The sequence below is a fragment of the Equus przewalskii genome, chromosome 24 (assembly GCF_037783145.1).
Source record: "Equus przewalskii isolate Varuska chromosome 24, EquPr2, whole genome shotgun sequence".
Taxonomy (NCBI): Eukaryota; Metazoa; Chordata; class Mammalia; order Perissodactyla; family Equidae; genus Equus; species Equus przewalskii.
Genome location: NC_091854.1, coordinates 11,966,240 through 11,987,514, shown reverse-complemented (window position 1 = coordinate 11,987,514; position 21,275 = coordinate 11,966,240). Strand labels below are relative to the sequence as shown.

Genomic DNA, 21,275 nt, shown 5'->3' with positions numbered 1-21,275 from the left:
TTGTTCTGGGCCCAGACTTGTGCATCAGTGTGTGTGCATGTGCGCGTGTGCATGTGTGTGCCTGCTTGTATAATACTTAAATCCACCTCGAGGCAAGATGTCAGGAGGGAGATATGGAGGTCAATGTCTGTGAGCTGCACGTTTCTTCTTGATAACGAGAGCTCTCTCCAACCCCTGGCCCCTCACTCTCCACTTGTTTGGGACCAAGGGCTGCTCTTCTAACTCTGACCACCCAGTGGTGTGAAACTAATGATTAACCCTTTGGCACCAGCGCTGGAGAGTTTTCTCCACTAATTGGTAATGCAAAACCCATTACTGATTAGTGTGGGGATACTCCGAGTCCAGATGTCAGAAGGTTAATGAAAAATTGAGTATTGTGTTTTGCTGGAGGGGATTAAAATTTTTCGGGTGGGTGATGTCTTTTTCCTCCCGTCTGCCAGCAGCTGAGACTGAGCATCAAGCTACTGGCCTCCATGAGCTGGCCTGCTAACTACAAGTCTGGCTAGATTTTCTCTGGAAGATCAGAAAACTTTTGTCACCAAGTTCAACCAAACATCATCTAGAACTATCCTTCACAGTTCAGAAATGGAGATGGCTCCCAAGGGCCACGTAACAAGTAGATTTAATTGCCCAATAATTGCAAGAGTTATGCCTGCAAATATATTTGGTAATTTATTTATTTATTTTTTTTGCCATATTTAGGCTCCTGGAAATGAATAAGAGGGAAATTTATTGGAGAACTTTATTTGGTCTGGAGGACCCATTTGTGCAAGTGCATTCCTTATTAATAGGCCTTTGTTCTTGCTACAACTCTCAGCCAGGTAGTTTGAGAGGCGTTCTCATTTTCTTCTAAGTCATATCAGCAAAGTAATCACTCTTGGCTGCAAACCAGCTACCATTTTCATGTTTAATAAAAATATAACACCAAACTATGTTCAAAACTATTTTTCCTTTTAGGCTAAGACTTCAAAATAACCTGGTTCTCTATATCTACCATAAATGCTGTTTACCCTGGGTTGAAGTCTTTAAAATAGGGAGATAATGCTAAAACAGTTTGATTACTCTTGCTTTCCGCTATCAGTTACAAGCCATCTCTCCTAATTACGGCAGAAGGACATTTACATAACCGAGGGGAGGGTCCTACAACTGCGTTTCTATTATGCTGGGCACTTGTGTGAAAGGATATTGTATTCATGTGCATTAGAGATTGCTTATAAAAGATCAAGACAATAATAGCTGATCAGACGATAAAGGTCTCTTTTCTCCTCCCAGACAGGCTGTCTGTGACACAAGAATACAGTTCATCAAAGTGTCTGCAGGTTGTCAAACTCAGGGAGGTTCGGGGACCCTCTGAGGCTGTCATGGTCAACAAGAAGATTTTCTGTCCGGCTTCACCATCACTCACCCTGAGGAAATAATCACTCACTACATTCTGCATGTTCTCATGATAGAGCTCTCCATTTGAGAGAAAAGAGCCATTTTATCAAAGGACAATATAGCCCTTCTCTGGGTCCACGTAGCTTCCATTATCAGACCATAATAAATCATATTTATGTTCTCAGTTAATAAGACTGATTACAAAGCAGGTTTCAAACGTGGGAAAAGCAAAGCAGGTGAAAAGATGTTTTAATGAAAATATGATAAGAAAACAGCTTCTTGTGAACATTTTGCGCTATTATTTGTAATGATTACAGACAATTTTTGATGCATCTTCTTTAGCAATGGTTTAAGCTGCATAAATTGGCTCCCTGGTAGATAAGTAAAAATGATAAGAAAAAATCATGAAATCGTCTTACGTTGTCTAGACTCATTATGTATGTAACAAGTGCAAAGTGGGTCTAATGTGTGTGCTGGGCATGGAGAGAAAACAGATCTCTCAGGAAAGCATGGTTTGGGTATTATTCAAAATGATTTAGAAATTTTCTCCTCATCTCACTTACTGAAGGTGTGTTTTCCTCGAAATTTGGGGATGCCAGGCTTAATTTCATCTTTGTAAATGAAGCCAAAACTCTACCTCTTTTATTCAATCTCAAGGTTGTTTTTTCTTTTCTTTCTTTTTTCCCCTGGAGTGCAGTGCAAAAAGACAGAGATATATATATTCCTACTCAGTGTTTGTGCACAACTGCCATTAATGCTAATGGGAGTTAAGTGCCTACTTGGGAAGAAAATAGACCCTAAAGTTTAATATTGAAAGGTACCTTATTAAAAAGGTCTGGACATTTTTAGCTTCAGTGAGTTCAATTACATTAAAGTACCAACTTTCTAAATTAGTACCAAAAAGAAAATAGTGAGATAAAATATTGAAATAGCTTCAGCCTTTGACTGTGCAGCACAGAGGAGCATCTGATGCTGGAGGACTTGGGGCCTGCGGTCCATCTTGGTCGTTCATACTAATTTCCCGATTTGATGGTGTAACAAATAACAATTCTAGGTTCCCACCAAACACTTAGAGCACTTCTTTCCACTGTCCATTTGTAGCTTTGATGAGAATTTTGTTATCCTTGGCTTTTGGATTCTTAAAAAGACAATGAGGCTTCTTGCATTCCATGTTATTCCGGATAGTAATATTCTGAAACGTTGAATTAACACAATTCGGTGCCACAGATTTAGCGAGTGGTTGGAACATTTTCTTTATTTGAGGGGAGAGGGGATTGGCAGGCCTCGCTTTGTACACATAACGAGAGGGTCTTTTAAAGTTTGCTTATGGAATAGCCATTGTTACGAACTGAAAAAACGAACATTCTCCATAATTCAGTAGTTGTAGCTAGACTGCTGGAGAAGGCACATTATTGATGGCACTGCAAACTCTTTTTACCAAAAGCAAACTTTACAACAATCAGAGTCTCTATTTTATTCAGAGATGCTTGGATTGTATTTTTTCTAAGCCAGTTTGCACTAATGTTAGATACTGTGAAAGTTGATCATGTCAGTGAAGCCCAAGAGATTAGCTTCACAAGTCAAAAGAAAAACTTATGGGGAAAATTTATGATTTTAATTGGTAAGGGTGGGCATGTACTTACGGATGTATAAGTATGTGCCCATGTGTCCCTTGTTTCTTCTGCAATACTCCTCTGTTTCCTGAAATTAAAAACCTATTGAGAGTCAGTCCCCTCCCCCTAGATCATTGCTTTCTTTGTTGGCAATTTCTCTTTGTTCTATTCTAACTTGAATGGAGGAGGGGAGAGTGATTGGCCCCATGTCAGTCACATTGTCTGACTTCCACAGAAATAACTGCCAAGACTTCTGCTGCATCTTCCTTTGATTTTAGCCCTCACTCCATTTTTCTTTTCCTAGGTTGACCAAAAAATATGGCCTGCAAGAGAATTCCGTAATGCCACCATATATCTAATATCTATGAGGCGTTTTGTTTTAGCGTTACTGGACTCAACTACAAAAGACACTTGACATTGATAAAGAATCTGTCATGTCTACCCTGATCAGTGTACTGAAATCGCTCATGACAGGGAAGACACCAACCCCCCAAAGCAGTGGTAGATTAGGAGAAAAATGATTAGGAGCCTCATTGTTGCGAAGCCATTTCATGTTGAACCATACACTGAGCCAAATGTGTTTTACTTGTCACACTCCATTAGCATGTGTGAAACAGTTGGGAAAATGGCCATATGATTAGACAGAAGGAAACCTGGATTCTTCAAATTGGGACTTGTTACCACTGAATAATGTCTGTGCAAGAGGGATTGGTTTAGATTTTGTTAATTTCTTGTGTGATGGAAAATAAGCGGCATTTGTGAAGAGAATTTATGTAGGTTGACCACAAACAGTCCCTCTAAATCTCCCACAATTTTTAACATTTTTAAAAGAAGCCTTGGTGAAATCCACAAATTTTGGGAGGGAATACTTTTATTGATATTGGATTCCTAAAATTTCCTCACTCAGTTGCCCTATTGGAACCTGTAGAGTATATTTTTCCCAGGCCCAAGCAATCTTTTTGTGGCTAAGAAAAAACCAGAGGACCAGCTTGAGGTGAAGACTTATGTCTGGTGTGGTTCTTATATTTTACATTGAAAAAAAAGTTTTTTAAGAGAGAATTTCAGTGAAAAGAGGACTTAAAGGATGAGAACATAAGAACGACTCAGATACAAAGGAAATTCCCAGCAATGCTTAAAACACCGCGACCACAGCACTGTGAGGAAAAGACAGAGTAGGCAGGATTTTCCTCTTGGGAGCAATCTGTTGAAAACCCACATAGAATGAAAGAAAATCTATTATGGGAAAGAAAGATCACTTTCTTGAATGTTGCCTGTACAATCACATAACTATGAGTGTTACAATTCCTTAGACTGAAATCTTATCCCACATATGATTGGGGAATTATTAATTGTTGACTATTAAATATTTTAGTTTCACACTGTGTCTATGTCTCCAGAATGATGAATATGCAGATTTAAAATTGAATTTCTTTGTTCCCAGGAAAATGATGAAGCCAAGTCCTTGACGGTGTCTAGCGTTTACAGATGGGCTCTCTGAAAGGATGACTCACCACGGCAGGCAGCCACGTGTGTCACGTCTAACCTCGCCACCTCCCACCTCGGTGGAGGAGGACCATTTGGATGCGGAACTGCAATGACTCTGATGATGGTCCCTGGGCACTTATGCAAAACTTTGGCCTGATTTCGTTATAGTGGATAACTTTCCCCAGCCCCAAATCCAAGCAGAGGCAGCAAATAAACATTATTTCAATAGCAGGAAAGGGCGAGGACAAACCAAAGGGCAAAGCAAAGAGGTTTATGCCCTGGACAGGGCAGCATGGCAGGCAGGAATTGGACAAAACACCCGCCCGTGTGCTTTTTCTTGTGCTCATTCAGCTGGTCTGGCCCCCAAAGCTTCGTAGTTGGTCCAAGAATTCAGTGCAGTCCTCCCTTGTGGCCACACAGAATGTGTTTGCAGTGTTGAAGGCCAGCCCAGGACTAATTTTGAAAAGTAAATCTGGGAAACAGCTTAATTTCATTTCCCTTGAGAGTTTTCTGGGACAAAGTTAGAAGGGAAGACAAGTTGAACAAAATAGCAATTGGAGGCAGGCTACTTTGAGCAAAAGTCTCCGACATTTTCCTTGCCTCCAAAATTCGTACTCTGAAGGAAGTTTAATGGATTTTCAGTAAATGGTGGTAGCTTTTGATGCTATGCTACAATGTTTTACAACCCCTGTGATGCTGGCATGAACTGCAGGATCTTTAAAGTGCCCTCTTGAGCAGCCAGGAGAAAGCTGTAATCAAATGTACAGACATGACTTATGGTTCTTAGTTCCACCGGTGTTTACTGACCACCTATTATGTGTCAGGAGCTGTGACTCCAAAACCAGGTCTCCTAGACCAATGCTCTTCCGACTACACCACACACTGCTTCCTTGGTGTGACTGAAAGAGTTAGTGACCTGAAGTCAGTGCCTCTGCTTTTGTAGGTCTCAAGTCAAAAAACAGCTATTTTGGCAGGAACTCTAAAATATGAATGTAAGTGAAAGGGGTGCTTACATTTTCTAAAGGAGTCAGTACGGAGTGGTGGATACTGTGGGAGTGGAGTGTGAGCTTTGGAATTCTCGACTAACTGTGGCTCCTTTGCTCTCCAGTTAGTTTGCCCTTAGGCAAGCGACTTAATCTTGCCCGGCCTCAATTTCTTCATCTGTAAATGGGAGTTATAATATGACCTGTTCTCTTACCATTGTTGTGAGGATTAAATGCATGTTGGCACATTCCAACAGTTGGCACAGCCAAAGCCAGAGTAAGAGCTGGGCCATAAGGGCAGCTGCCCATAAGGGGTGGGGGGGGGGTGGTCAACGTTCAAGGGGTACCAAACATCTCTGAATAAGTGATAAACATGGTGCCAGTAACTCAGCTTTCTACCCATGATCCTGATAAATATCTATGAGATGGAATTGGTCCTGTCCTACCAGAATAGACAGCTCCCTTCAGGGGAAAAGAAATTCTATTGTCCAGTGTTACTGGGTTTCATGCTGCCTCTACCCACCCTGAGACTAGCAGTTGTGGCCAGCCGAAAATCTGAAACCAAATAAATGCCCAGCCTATGGCTGTATTCTGGAGAATTATGCTATTATCTAAATTAGAATACTGGTACAGGGCTTCCCAGGCAGTTGTTTGATTTATAGAATCATGAGAGAAAACAAGAACAAAGACATGGGAAGCATTCTGTCAACATGCGAGTCAGAGGAATTAGATTTTTAAGCAAAATTAGAACAAGATTTTACAACTCTATCATTATAAGTTATCTCTATGCTTTGAAAGGAACACTATTCAGTTATGAAAGTAAAATAAGTGAAATGGAAGGCAGTTCCAATTAAGTTAAAATGTTTCAGTGCATGAGATAATTCTCTTGTTTTTAAAGTCAAGAAAGATGCATATGAATTATATTAGTAGAAAATCAGTTTTTCCCATCCTCAGCAAATGACTGTTGGTCAATAGGATATTGGCTTGTAAGGACACCAAAGGGTGAGTCTCCTCAGGCTCACCTTGTTATCTGGCCCTGAACATGGTGCCCAGCACATAGTTAACTCTCAGTAAGCATTTACTATTGCAGTTAGATTAACCTATTTTAAACTATCTGATTATGAATTCCTGAGAAAACGTTGAGTCAGTGACTTCAGGGCTTTGAATTTGTGACACAAAGACAAGGGAAGAAACTGAGCTGTTGTAAGCGTGATTCTTGGGATTTCCTGGCTGGTCTGGCCTCTGCGTCTCTCATCCCCTCTTTCCTCTGCTCCCTTCTCCTTCGCATCTTTCCTTTTCTTCTCCTTCCACAATTCATGCTCCTGCTCATCTGTACGTGTCAAGCACCTGGCACAGTTCTTGGTGTGAGGTCCCATCCATGCTTGCTCTCTTCTCCCTTCCTCTCTTCCTCTTCTCCACCTCGCCCTCCTTCCACATGAGGTACTATTCAATATCCTGTTATTGAACAATTCAAGAGGATGATCTCCCTTCTCTGAGTTCCCACACGAAGCCTCTTTGTTATGGTTTTATCTGACTCTTTTTTTTGTACATATATGCCCTTTTACCCCTTTCACCCTCCCTTCTGCCCCCTTCCCATGCAGTAACCACAAATCTGTTCTCTGTTTCTATGTGATTTCTTGTTGTTGTTTTTTTTTTATCTTCCACATATGAGTGAAATCATCTGGTATTTGGCTTTCTCCAGCTGACTTATTTCACCTAGCATAATACCCTCATGGTCACAAATGGCATGATTTCATCTTTTTTTAGGGCTGTTATTCCATTGTGTATATAGACCACATCTTCTTTATCCATTCATCCATTGATGAGCACTTAGGTTGCTTCCAGTTCTTAGCTATTGTGAATAATGCTGCAATGAACATAGGGGTCCTATATCTTTTCAAATTAGCGTTTTTGCGTTCTTTGGATAAACACCCAGAAGTGGAATAGCTGGATCATATGGTACTTCTATTTTTAATTTTTTGAAGAATCTCCATACTGTTTTCTATAGTGGCTGCCCCAGTTTACATTCCCACCAGCAATGTCTGAGGGTTCCCTTTTCTCCACATCCTCTCCAACACTTGCTATTTCTTGTCTTTTTAATAATAGTGATTCTGATGGGCATGAGGTAATATCTCATTGTGGTTTTGATTTGCATTTCCCTAATAATTAGTGATGTTGAAGATCTCTTCATGTGCTTGTTGGCCATCTGTCTATCTTCTTTGGGAAAATGTCTGTTCAGATTCTCTGCCCATTTTTCAATTGTGGTGTTTGGTTTTTTTGTTGTTGAGAGGTATAAGTTCTTTATGTTTTGGATATTAATGCTTTATCAGATATATGATTTTCAAATATCTTCTCCCAATTGTTAGGTTGTCTTTTCATTTTGTTGATGGTTTCTTTTCCTGTGCAGAAGCATTTTAGTTGATGTAGTCCCATTTGTTTATTGTTTCTTTTATTTCCCTTGCCTGAGGAGACATGATATTAAAAAAGATACTGCTAAGACCAAATCAAGGAGTGTAGTGCCTATATTTTCTTCTAGGAGTTTTATGGTTTCAGGTCTTAAATTCAAGTCTTTAATTCATTTTGAGTTAGTTTTTGTCTATGGTGTAAGATAATGGTCTATATTCATTCTTTTGCATGTGGCTGTCCAGTTTTCCCAACACCATTTATTGAAAAGACTTTCCTTTCTCCATTGTATGTCCTTGGCAAATTTGCCAAAATTTCGCTGTCCATAGATGTGTGGACTGATTTCTGGACTCTCAAATCTGTTCCATTGATCTGTGTGTCTGTTTTTCTGCCAGTACCATGCTGTTTTGATTATTGTAGCTTTGTAGTATGTTTTGAAATCGGGAAGTGTGACACCTCCAGCTTTGTTCTTATTTTTCAGGATTGCTTTGGCTATTTGGGGTCTTTTGTTGTTCCATATACCTGGCTGTGTCATACAAGCAAAGTGAGGGCTGGTGGCTGAACAACGGCCTGGGGGTCAGGAGGAGGGGGCTCCAGATCTGTGTTCGCCTTAACCAGCCAGATCAGAGCACGGTTGTGAGGATTAAATGCATGTAAACGGCAGATCTCCTGGGCATTGGAATCTCCAGGAGCAACACAAGGGGGCTGGACTATATTTGTAGTGTTCAAACATTTTTAAAGGAGTAAAAACCTTTGGTACAAATATGACTTTATGAGAAATGCCCATATACAGACCAGATGAAGCAGGAGATGCTCTAGAAGTAGGAGACCAGGATGCCTGCCTGCTGAGCCTCTTATGACTCAGCCTCCCGCCCCCCCCACCCCCCACCCCACCCCCAGTTCTCTCTTCCTGCTCTCTGGTGGTCTTCCAGGAACTTACTCAGAAATCTGTGGGCTACATGGTCTCCCAGATCCACTTTTGATCCAAGGTGACTTCAATTGTGGTAAACTCCTAGAGGGCAGGCATTGAACTTTATTTCTTCCAATACCTACTCCCACCCCATCCTCTCAATGCTTAGCAAAATGCTAGATATATGTAAACAGTTCATATTTATTTACTTTCTCAACTTCCTGGTGGCTAGAAAATAGTTAGAAAAGCACTGCTGTATGCTGTATTTAGAGAGATTTAGCTTATTTGAATCAGTATTTCAGAGCTTGGTTAGGGGCTTAACTATGAAGTGATCAAACCTGGGGTGTAATTTCTTAGTCAAATGCCACCTTCCAGTCCCACTGTTCTGAGCATTGAGTCTGTAGGAGACGTCTGGTGGGGTGGCTCTTGGTTCACAGCTCCCCTTTCTCTGGGACTGGCACCAACAAGGATTCTCCCGGCTTTTCCTGGGCGGCATGCCCTATCTCCTTCCCCAGCCCTGGCTATGGCTTACTGGTCTGGGAGTGGACACTGACTCAAAACAGGCCAATCGGAATCTCTCCCTGGGGTTTTCTAAATTACAACCAAGGGAAGATTGTGCACCTCTTTCTGGTGGAGGGAGCACTGGGCCGGACTCGGGCACTTTCTGAGCTGTGTTCACCACATGAAGGTGGTCAGTCTGTGGAAAAGAACGAAGCTTCCTTCAGAGAGGGATGACAGGGTCGTGTGGTGTTCAAGCCTCAATTTCAAATTATGCCTGGGTCCCTGTGCTTAGTCCTAATGGTCCAGTATCATTTTAGTTCCCTGTTTGTTTGGCCTAAAGAAGTTTGATTCAAGTTCTGTCCCTTCCAACCAAAAGGGTCCAGGCTAATACAAGAATCTTTCCTTTTTTCTGTTTCCACCTGATTTCATTATTTGACATGATGTTCGATTAAGGAGATCCCACACTTTCTCCTTCTGTGCCTCTAATGGAAACTCAGAGCTCAGTCTGATCATTACCCGTGCCCAGGAGTGCCATCTCTACAAGGAGATGCTCGAGGACCTAGACTGGTTGTGGGTGACGGTTTTCTGCAAGACGCCTCGGGGCCTCTCCTTTGTGCTGGCATGGCGTTCTCTAGTAGCTGCTCATGATGCTCAGGATCTGCATGGTTATCATCTGTTTGTCTGCTTCTCCTCGGCTCTAACTTCCTCAGGGTAGGGACAGTATCTGATCAATTTCTCTATTCCCAATGCCAAGCACAAGGCCTGGGATATTGTAGGCATTCAATTTTACTTTTTGTCTGTTTACAGCAAAATCCCTTGCCAGATATTACAATCAGGGTTTTCTCTCTCTCTCTTTTCATCACTGAGGGTTCAGTTTCATACATTCGATCACTGAGGCTGGGAAGGTTCCTCGCAATCATGGAGAGCAGCCCTGCATCTCCAAGAGGAGGGGGAGTCTCCCTTCACAGCTAAAATGTCTTAGAGTCACTGGAGGTTGTTTTTCTCCAAAAAAGTGGGTGTAAGCTACCCTCAAGGTATTCAACTCAGCTTATTATAGGGGAAAGTGAGTAAGTAGCTCCAACATCTAGAAAAAGGGGGAATACTTTGCGTGTTGAGGGTTTAAGAGAAAAAACCCAAAGTAACTGAGCTCCCAAGGTAGAGCCTTAGGAAGGAAGGAAGAAGGGGGCTCTGAATCTCTAAAGGGGTAGATATGGGAACCAAGGCCAGCTCAGCAGCTCTGAGGCTCATGGGGGCTGGAGTGTGCAAGTGGAAAGAGCTGGGTGTGGGTCACTGCACAGTGGGAGCACAGACGTGGGAGGAAATGGCACTGTCCTCCCTTGGAGAAGCCTGTCAGGCCTCTGCAGAGTTCTGGATCTGCCAGTGTTCCCCAGGGAGTCAGTACCATCTGCCAGACCCTGCAGGACTGACACTGTTGCTAGGAGAAGCCAAGAAGCATTGGCCTGAGCAGGCTTCTGTGTTCTTCAGGTCGGGCTGTGTGGGAACCCAGGCTTCCTGGATGGCGGGGTGGGGAGCAGGGAGGTGTGAGAGACACACAGTGTGATGTCCTGCTAATAGAGAACCTCCAGCAATTAATGCAGAAAAAATAAAAGTGCTGTGACCAGAGTCTGTATCCCAATTTTGAAAGACAGATAATACTGCCTACATGTCGAATAAACAAATATGATATTTGGGTCACCTCTGTTGAGCTGTGTCGCAAAACTTCAGTATGTCAAAATGTCCCTGCTGGTCTATTACAACATAGAAATGCCAGATTTTATATAGGCTTTGCTCCTCACAACAGTCCTGTTAAGAAAAACAGGGTGGTTAGCACTATCTCCATTTTATTTTATTTTTATTTATTTATTTTTTTGTGAGGAAGATTGGCCCTGAACTAACATCTGTGACAGTCTTCCTCTAGTTTGTATGTGGGATGAGGTCGTGTGTGGGATCTGAACCTGCAAACCCTGGGCTGCTGAAGTGGAGTGCACCGAACTTAACCACTACACCACCAGGCCGGCCATGTTAAAGGTGAGGAAACCAGTGCTCAGAGAGATGGAGTGATCTGCCATTGATAGAGGACAGGTAAGGGGAGAGCCCTTTCCACCAGGCTGAGGTGTCACTGTGACCAGGGTGGAAGCGTGGAGAGAGCGCTTGGCCCTTTGTCAGGAGGTCTGGCCTCTGGTTCCAGTTCCACCACCAGCAGGCTGCGTGATGGCAGGCCAACTCTCTTTAGGTTTCTTTAGGTTTTCTAAAGGGTTTCTTTAGGTTTTCTTTCCCTCATTTTGGAGGATAAGCTAAATGGCCTCAAAGGCCCTTTCTAGAGTGGATTTGAGGGTACAAAGGGACAAGTGGGCTCATGTGTGGAGCTGGGGGAAAGGCTGCTAGTTACCCTCCAATTCCTAGCTTCTCTTTTTGTTTGATAAACTTTTCATGTGAGAACAGTTTTAGATTTGCAGAACTTTACAAAGAGTACAGAGAGTTCTCGTATATCCCCTGCCTAGTTTCCTTTATACTATAGCTTATTTTAATGCAGTTCATTTGTCACAATTAATAAATGAATATTGATACATTATTATTAACTAAAGTCCATACTTTTTTCAGATTTCCTCAGTGTTTCCAAATATCTTTTTCTTGATTGCAGGATCCCATCCAGGGTATCACATTACACTCATTAGTCAAGTCTCCCTAGGGTCCTCTTGGCTGTGACAGTTGCTCAGACTTTCCTTGTTTTTGCCGATCTTGGCAGATTTGAGGAGCCCTGGTCAGGTATTTTGTAGGCTGGCCCTCAGCTGGGATTTGTCTGGTGGTTTCCTCATGATTAGATTGAGGTACTGTGTTTTGGGATGACCACAGAGGTAAAGTGCTGTTCTCATCACATCATATCAAGGGTGCATACTATCAACGTGATTTATCACTGTTGATGTTGACCTTGATCATCTGGCTTGAGGTAGTATTTGTCAGTTTTCTCCACCGTAAAATGACTCTTTTTTTCTCCTTTTGCATACTGTACTCTTTGGCAGAAAGTGTAGCCCACATTTAAATAGTGGAGAATTATGCTCCACCTCCTTAAGAGTAGAGTATCCAAATAAACTATTTGGAATTCTTCTCCATGGAAGATATGTCTATTCTCTCTACTTATATATTCAATTATTTATTTCTATCAGTATAGACTGATGGATATTTGTTTTATACTTTGGGTTATAATCCAATACTACTTCATTCTGTTGCTCCCTTCTTTTATAGTAATAAACCCCCAGTTTTTAGCTGGGTAAATGACTGTCATGAATAAGACTACATTTCCCACAGTTCCCTGCAGCCAGGTGTGACCATATGATTAAATTCTAGCCAATGGAATATGAGCAGGAGTGACATATACTACTTCTTTCTTTTCTTCTATGTGTTTGCTGAAATGTAGCATTAAGGCTAGAGCTGGAGTAGCCATCTTGGACAAGAAGATGACCTTGGGAATGGAGACCACTCATGGTGGGGCACTAAGAGAAGAGCCTTGGTCCTTGACACTGTGGAGCTCACAGAAACACTGGGCTGATGTGACTGCCTGTATGAGACCAGAGAGAGAAAACATTTCTGTTGTGTTTAAGTCTCACAGTTTTGGGTTTTCTGCTATTCCCAGGAGAATCTTACCATAACTAACACGGTGCATGTGGGCATGTGTATTCTTGCAGGTGTGTATATACTTATGTAAAGGATGGCTCCAGGGAATGAAATTGATTTTTAAAAAGTAAATGTACCAGAATCTTCAAGTTAGTTTTTTAGAGAAGGGGGATTTTATTATATTATTGTTGCTATTTTTAATGTTAGTAAAGATACAGCTATGGGTAGTAGGGTGTTGTTTGCTAGCTGTTTGGCTCTCTGACTTCCTTTGTTGGAGGAAACTCACTAAGATAGGTTCTTGAGCCACAAACGTAAGGCAAGTTCCATCCATTACCCTTGAACAGTGAGGGCATCTGAAATCTCTCTGCAGATGATGCAGAGCGTTCTATTCAGTAATTTAAATTGGGTGAGTCTTTTGCTGTGTTTTTGAAGAAAAAGGAGAAAATATTTTCTGAAAAAAGATTTAGATAGAGAAGTAGGCTGGGTTTCCCTGACCTGAGTTTAACATGGATAACCTGAGACTTTGAGAAATTCATTGTCGGTTATTGCTTTTGCCTCGTGTGGCCATGGAGTTTTCTTCCAGCTAAATGTTGGGGGAGTTGAGGGAACAGACAGCGCCTGTGCTTGGGTGGAACAGATGGAGGAGGCTGGATGGCCTACAGGGGACTATGGGAAATATGCAGCTTGAGAACTGGGGGAGAAGTTGTGTGAGAGCAACAAGAGAATGAGGGCCGAGACCTTTAGGAGAGGAGAGTGACGCTACTATGACTTCACATAGAGTTTGGAAGATCCTTATGAGGTTGGAGAAAACAAAGCCATGAAATGATGACTGCAAACATCAGCTACAAATAAAATGTTATCCTTATCAAGTTTGGGTCCATGTGGTTCAGTATCAGAGCAGAGTCACAAAGAAATACAAGCCATCTAAGAAAAGGAATTTCTGAATATCTCAACTTCTTTACTCAGATTTCTCAAAAATCATGAATAAGACTCAAAGAAGAACATAACATTTCCCTTTCCTCTCTTGTTTGTTTCTATTACATCCCATGGCTATTCCAGAAGCTTCTCTTCACAGTTCCTGGAAAACTCTTTTCGTCTCAGACCCTCATTGATTTTTTTTCTTCCTCTCCTCTCTCCCTTCATCTATTCCTTTATGATATTAAGTTGACCTAGCTCATCTTGAGTAAGATCCTTTTTAAGGAGGAGGATGCAGATGGAAAATTAGAATGGGAGTCAGAGGGTTCTGTTTCTGCGGGCTGGGGAATATGGCAGGTATGTTATCTATTCACCCAGTGTTATGAGGGGAGGTGACAATATGAACACCAGGGGGTAAGATACCTCTGGAATATGAGTTCCATGAGAGCAGGGATTTTTGTCTTCTTATTCACTACTATATCCCAAGTGCCTAGAACAGTATCTGACATATACTAGGCACACAATCACTATTTTTGAATTAATGAATAAATGTACCCAGATGAATACTTGCTTTCCCAGATTCCCTTGTAATTAGGAGTGGCCATGTGAGAGTTCTGGCCAATCACATATAAGTGAAAGTCTGCTGAGAGTTTCTAAGGATACTTTTGTTTACCTAGTAAAGGTTCTGATATAACTAGCATGGCTTCTCTATTTTTCTTCCTATCTTGAATAAGATTGTGATGTCTGAATATACAGCAGCCATCTGTGACCATGAAGTCAGAAGCATAAGAGAAAGTCCATCAGGAGCGCAGAGGCATTGATGTTGACATATATAAGTTGCTAAACCAAACCAGAAGGAGCCTGTCTGCAGACTTCTTATTACATGAGAAAATAAACCTTTTCATTTAAGCTACTGTTGTTCGGGTTTTCTGTAATTTGCAATCTGACATGATCATAACTGATGGAAGAAGGGGAAAGACTTTGAATATTCTCATTGCAATAATTTCTACTTCAACTCATATATGTGCTACCCATGTGTCACTTTCTTCTGTCTAACATGGCACTCTCACAGCAGATGTTGACAAGACAAAGGGTCAGATTTTTTCAACTCAGGACAAACTGGTGCACACAGAATCTCCACGGACTTTGGGCAAGGAAGACTCACATTCTTCCTTAAAGTAGGGTGGCATTATGGGTTGAATTGTGTCCTCTCTGAAATTCATATCTCGAAGTCCTAAGCCCCTAGTAGTACAGAAAGTGACTGTGTTTGGATATGGGGTCTTTGAAGACATAATTAAGTTAAAATGGGGTGATCAGAGTGGGTCGTAAGCTAATACAACTGATGTCCTTGTAAGAAGAGGAAATTAGGAAACAGACATGTACAGAGGGAAGACCACGTGAAGACACAGGGAGAAGACGCCCTTTTGTAAGCCAAGGAGAGGGGCCTCAGAAGAACTTAACCCTGCTGACAAGCTGATGTCTGACTTCCAGCCTCCAGAACTGTGAGGAAATACATTCCTGCTGTTGAAGCCTCCCAGCCTGTGGGACTTTGCTATGGCCCTGGCCGACGAACACAGGTGGGCATCCAGACTTAGCCCACTGATAATCTGTCAGTTTCAGGGTTTTCTCCATGGGATACTGTAGCCAGGCACTCATGGTAATATCTTCTCAGCACCCTTGTGCTTTGTTCTCTGGTCCCAGTTTCTATTTCTTTAGAATCCAGGCCAAGGGTTCTCATGCTTTGATCACAATGCAATCACCTGTGGAGCTTTCTCAAATACAAAACCCAGGCCTCGCACTCCCAAATGCTGATTTAGTAGGCCTGGGCAGGGCGCAGGAAGCCTTATTTTTACAAAAGTTTGGGGAGGAGGAGTGGAGGGAGGACAAAATAGGTCAAGGGGATTAAGAGGTACAAACTTCCAGTCATAAAATAAGTCACAGAGATGTAACGTATAGCCTAGGAAATAAAGTCACGACACCGTTATAACTTTGTATGATGACAGATGGTTGCTAGTCTTATCAGGGTGATCATTTTGTAGTGTACACAAATGTCGAATCACTATGCTACACACCTGAAACTAATACAATATGTCAACTATTCTTCCATTTAAAAAAATACTAAAAAAGTAAAATTCAGAGGTTATAAAATATGAATAAATAGTAAATAAATAAATAAAAGTTCTCCCAGGTGATTCTGATGCCCCAGAGTCGAGAACCGCCGCTCTCATGTTTTATCCTAAATGGCCAGGTACATGCCACCCTGACTGATTGGCCCTAAGATGGATTGTCAATGTTCCTCTGCTGTTTATCCTCAAAGAGACTGCACCCCTTCTTTTAGGTGAGAGACTTTTAGGTATTCGCATGACCCACTTCTAATAGGTATCCTGAAAATGTCAGAGCGGACTCAGGACAGCTCTGCCTAAGGGGCTTTCTCCCTCACCCGAGTCCCTCTCCGTTTGTAGTGACTGATCTGTCTATCCTTCTAGAATTGCCCATATGCTAGATGTGGGAGACAGAAGCGAATGTTTTCTGCTGTAGCTCAGGAGTCGATGAGAGGCTAGTTTCCTGGGAGGGAGGGTGAAGCCAGGCAGTGAGGGGTTGTTGGGGCTGAGGCCAGGGAGGGGTGGGGTGGGGTACAAATGACCTGGCTAATGGGTAAAACAGAGATAATCAGGGTTGCTGGCAGAGGGGTTGATGGTGAACTCTATGGCAGGAACTGGGTTTATCCTTGCATCTTCAGTGCCTAGCAAAGAGTTGTGCAAATGGATAAACGAATGTGTGAGAGAACACCAGAATAGGGGGCGTACCATGATACCCGTGCCTAGGAGTCCTTCCCAACTCCACTCTCCTGGAGGTTTCCATATTTATCCAAGGATTTGAGAACAAAAAGTGGAGAGGAGGACATCCCAGATGAAGGAAGAGAATGAGCAAAGCCACAGGGTTGTCAAATAACCTGACATGAGTCTATGTTTCTGAACTACACTGTCCAATAGAGTAGTCACCAACCACACATGGTTATTTAAATTTAAATGAATTAAAATGAAATTCAGTTCCGTAGTTACACTAGCCATATTTCAAGTGCCCAATGACCACATGTGGCTGGTGGCTACCATATTGGACAGCACAGATAGAGAACATTTCCATCATGATGGAGAGTTCTGCAGGCTGTGTTTGGATATGGGCTCTTTGAAGACATAATTAAGTTAAAATGAGGTGATCAGAGTGGGTCGTAAGCTAATATAACTGATGTCCTTGTAAGAAGAGGAAATTAGGAAACAGACATGTACAGAGGGAAGACCATGTGAAGTGCCCTTTTAGGGTGAGGTAGGGAGGGCAGCATAAGTTGGAGAAGTGGGTAGGAGTTGGGTCCAAAAGGACCTTTGATAGGATGTTAGGAGCTCAGACTTGATCCAGAAAGTGATGGGGAGCTGTTGAAAGGTTTTTTTTTTCTCATTGAGATAAAATACATATAATATAAAATTCACCATTTTAACCCTTGATAAGTGTATAATCCAGTGGCCTTAAGAACATTCATTTTGTTGTGCAAACATCGCCACTATGCATCTCCAGAACTTTTCCATCATCCCAAACTAAAAGTCTCTACCAATTAAATAATAGCCCCCCATTCCCCTTCCCCCAGCTCCTGGTAACCACTATTCTACTTTCTTTCTCTACAAATTTGACTTTTCTACATACCTCATGTAAGTGCGTTCATACAGTATTTCCTCTTAGGTCTGGCTTATTTCACTTTGCATAATATTTTTAAGGTTTATTCATGTTGTTGCATATTGCAGAATTTCATTTCTTTTTAAGGCTGAGTAATATTCGATTATATGTATATGCCACATTTTATTTATCTATTCACCCATTGATGGACATTTGGTTTATTCCCACCTTTTGGGCTATTGCAAAGAATGCTCTATGAACATGGGTATAGAAATATCTTTTTGAGACCCTGCTTTCAATTCTTTTGGGTATATACCCAGAAGTGGGATTTCTGGGTCATATGGTAATTCTATGTTTAATTTTTTGAGGACCTGCCATCCTGTCTTCCACAGCAGCTGCAGCATTTTATATTCCCACCAACAGTACACAAAGGTTCCAATTTCGCCACATCCTCGCTAACATTTGTTATTTTCTGTTTTGGGGGTAATAGCCATCCTAATATTGAAAAGTTTCAAAGGGGAGGTTAGTGGATGCTCAGAATCCATTTCCCTTTTTCTGGTAAGAGCCATCTCCGTTCCTGTGGATCAGGTGAAGTTCACGGGTGGCAGGCGTGTGACAGGCACCCGAGCAAACAGCACTTCATCCTCTGGGCCACAAGGATTAGCTTACGTTAACATGGGACCCAAAATGGACCATATGGGGATCAATCTGGGATTACACCGGAACTCTTTGGAACAAGATTCTCTCTGCTGAGGTTGCTAAGCTGCTAGCATGTATGCCTGGATCTCCTAGTGGCCATCTTTTCACCAAGCTACAGGAGAGCAGAGCTGAGAGGGAAAGACAGATGGACTCCTGTCTTCGCCTTCTGAACACCTGGATCCACTTTCTGAGTTATAATAACTGATAATTCTCGCTTTTGCATAAGTCAGTTAGGGATTGGTTTTAGTCACTAGCAATCAAGAGAGTTCTGGAAAATATAGGCTGTCGTAGAAAGGTTTGCGTTTCAGAAAAATTGCTTTGATGATTCTGTGGAGGGAAGATTTGAGAAGGCCAGTCTGGAGTCAGAGCTCCAGTTGGGAAGCTGTTGCTATAGACAGAGAGGGAGCTGGCTATGGTAGGAAGTGGGTAGTGTCACCAAGGGCAGATAGAAGGACACGGGATCTAAGATGTATTTAGGAGGCAGGATGATGAACTGTGTGACTAACAGGGCAGCAGAATGACTTCAACTTTCTGGCCTGGGGGACAGGTGCTGGGATGCCGCTGACTGAGATGAGCAACACGTAGGGAGGCGCAGTTTGGGGGAAGATAACCTATTCTGAACATGTTGAGTCTGAGGTGCCTGTGGGATGCCCAAATACGGAGGCTTAGCAGGAATTTGGTAAATGAGTGAGAAGATCAGGCAAAGGATCAGAGCTGGAGCTGCAGGTCTGGGAGGGCTGTCTGGCTATTAGATCCCTGTGGGCAGAGGAGGTGACTCAGGGAAAGGGTGCAGAGTGGAGGGGTAGAGACTGAGATTGTAACTCTGGACTGTTCATGTTCAAGGACCATTTGAGGGGAGAGCTGGAGATGGAGCAGGCAGAGAGATAAGAGGTGGCAGGGAGAGCGTTACCGGGAGGAAGTAGTCGGCCACACCAAAGGCAATGGAGAGGCCATCTGGTGAGGCTGGACAGGGGGTCTCCTGGGCCTCTGAGCAGGTTCTGTGCTGGAAGCAGTTCTTGCTGCTGAGCCTTGCTTTGAGGAGGCAACGTGGTGCCATGAAAACAGCAAGGGCTTTGGATCAGATCTCACCTCTGCATGTCAGTGCTCATGTGATGTCGGGAAATTGTCCCAACCTCTCTGAGCGTCAGTCTCCAAATCTATAAAAAAACACAGATGATATCTCATTTATATAGGATTGTTGTGAAGCTTCAATGAGATATGGTCAAAGCACTGGATCCAGAGCCTGGCACATAATGGGTGTTTAATGCACGTCAGCCTCCTTCCCTATTTCCCATCTCCTCCATGTAAGTGGAATCCACTGACCTCACTTCTGTCTACTCTTTCCAGTCTGAGATGAGGCAGGGCCACCTCGAAGTGCCTGAGCAGGTGATGGTAGTATGAGGGGTCACTAAGCAGCAAGAGACGTAAGGAAGAGCACAAAGAGGTGTATGGATCTTGTTGATTGGAGACAAGATGCACTGGCTCTTCAGAGTCCCCAGGGCTGCGAAAGATCTGTGACACCAAAGAGCAAGCTGAGAAAAGCAGAGTCCTGATGGTCAGGGCCAGGGCCAAGGCTGTGAAATGGTGGACCACAGGCGGCCCGTCCATATGGACCCCATCCAAAGCTGAAGGCCATTCAGGAAGGCAGAACCCTGGCAGGGAAACTGTGGAGTTGAAATGGACTATTTGCTCACAATAAGGAATATTTCAGGAGTAGGTGATTCCCCATAGCTGGAAGCTTCTCCAAGCTGTTTTCTCTTTTCACAGGAGATTTAAGCCCCAGAGAAGATGAACTTGGGGAATTCACACACACACACGCGCGCACACACACACACACACTCACTCCACACTATGTGAGTAACCCACATTTTAATCTGGCAGCCTGTAGCTGGGATAACTTCTCCCTCCACACAGCAGTCCCAGTGGAAGAGGCTTTCTGAGTCTCACCTCACAGAAAGGGCAGAAGCAATACAAATCTACTCAAATTTTGTTAATAACATTTTTATTCGCAATAACCTCTTAAATATCCTATAAAAATGTAAATTATTTCCCCTGCTATCTGTTGCTTATGGGCAATATTATAACAACAATAAAGGAATCTTAAAAATGATCTAATTTTACATCTTACTCCAAAATGTGGCCAAGGATAAAGGTCCCAGTGACTGTGTGTCTGGAAATGTAGATTTTCAATTTGCAGGTATGATGGCCTCTGAAGGACCGATTTAGCTGGTCCAGCTTAAAAAGAGGGAGACTCTTGGCAGAAGTTGGGATCATGGATAGTTTTTCTCTTTTTGAGGATTTGAATTTTAAAAGATGAATTCAAAGCTTATTGCACATATATTTTTGTTCAATGATTTGTATAAACCGGTTTAGTTAATCAATATAGCTCATTTAAATTAAAATGTTATTTCATTGGTTTCACACCAGCTCTTCAGAGCTGAGGAGTGAGGAACTTTATATTCACTCTAGAGACACAAACAACTAAGAGCAAGGTGGGAAAGGAAAAAAAAAAAAACATTCCAGGGAAGAACTGGAGGATGATGGAGATGGTGTCACCGTATCTTCAAGAAAGAGCACGTGGTCCCTTCCCAGAATTTTGTTCTCTTTGGTATAGTAATCAGGAACTCTGGGTTCAAAGGCATGAGGCAACATCAGTCCCCAAGGTGAACGTGCACTTTGCAGTTTTTTGTCATACCCTGTTGTTTTTTGAGGATTTGGCTGTGAGAGAGCTCAACTCATACTGATGCTTAAGAGACCAGAAAGATTAGCAATCTCTCTCCCAAACATTGTCGTGTCTGAAGCCTCTGGATGAGACTTTTAGAGTTAAGCTCAAGTTTTGCCTTTCTTACAGGGTTATATCTTGTCTAACCATATGAAAGTATCAGTAGGCACAGAGTTTTGTCATACTTTTTTTTGACAACCTAAGAAACCGATGCCTCTGACGACCGGGCTCTGAATTCAGTGTTTAACTGGAGGACCAGCAGATGGCGCCATTTGTCATTTATTGACTCCCTCGTAGGCAAGCGTGTGGCCCCGCTTCTTGCCTCTTTAATTTGGATAGTATTCTGAGTAAAGTGTTTTCGACTGTTTATTATGCATAAGCCCAAATTC

General features: G+C 42.5%; 1 long non-coding RNA gene across 1 annotated transcript; it reads left to right on the top strand.

The window, feature by feature from the left end:
* Positions 1-8,773: 8,773 nt before the first annotated feature.
* Positions 8,774-14,706, top strand: LOC139079121 (uncharacterized). The gene is made up of 3 exons (XR_011532448.1): positions 8,774-11,300; positions 12,688-12,955; positions 14,534-14,706. It is a non-coding gene; the product is annotated as an uncharacterized lncRNA (long non-coding RNA).
* Positions 14,707-21,275: the final 6,569 nt, after the last annotated feature.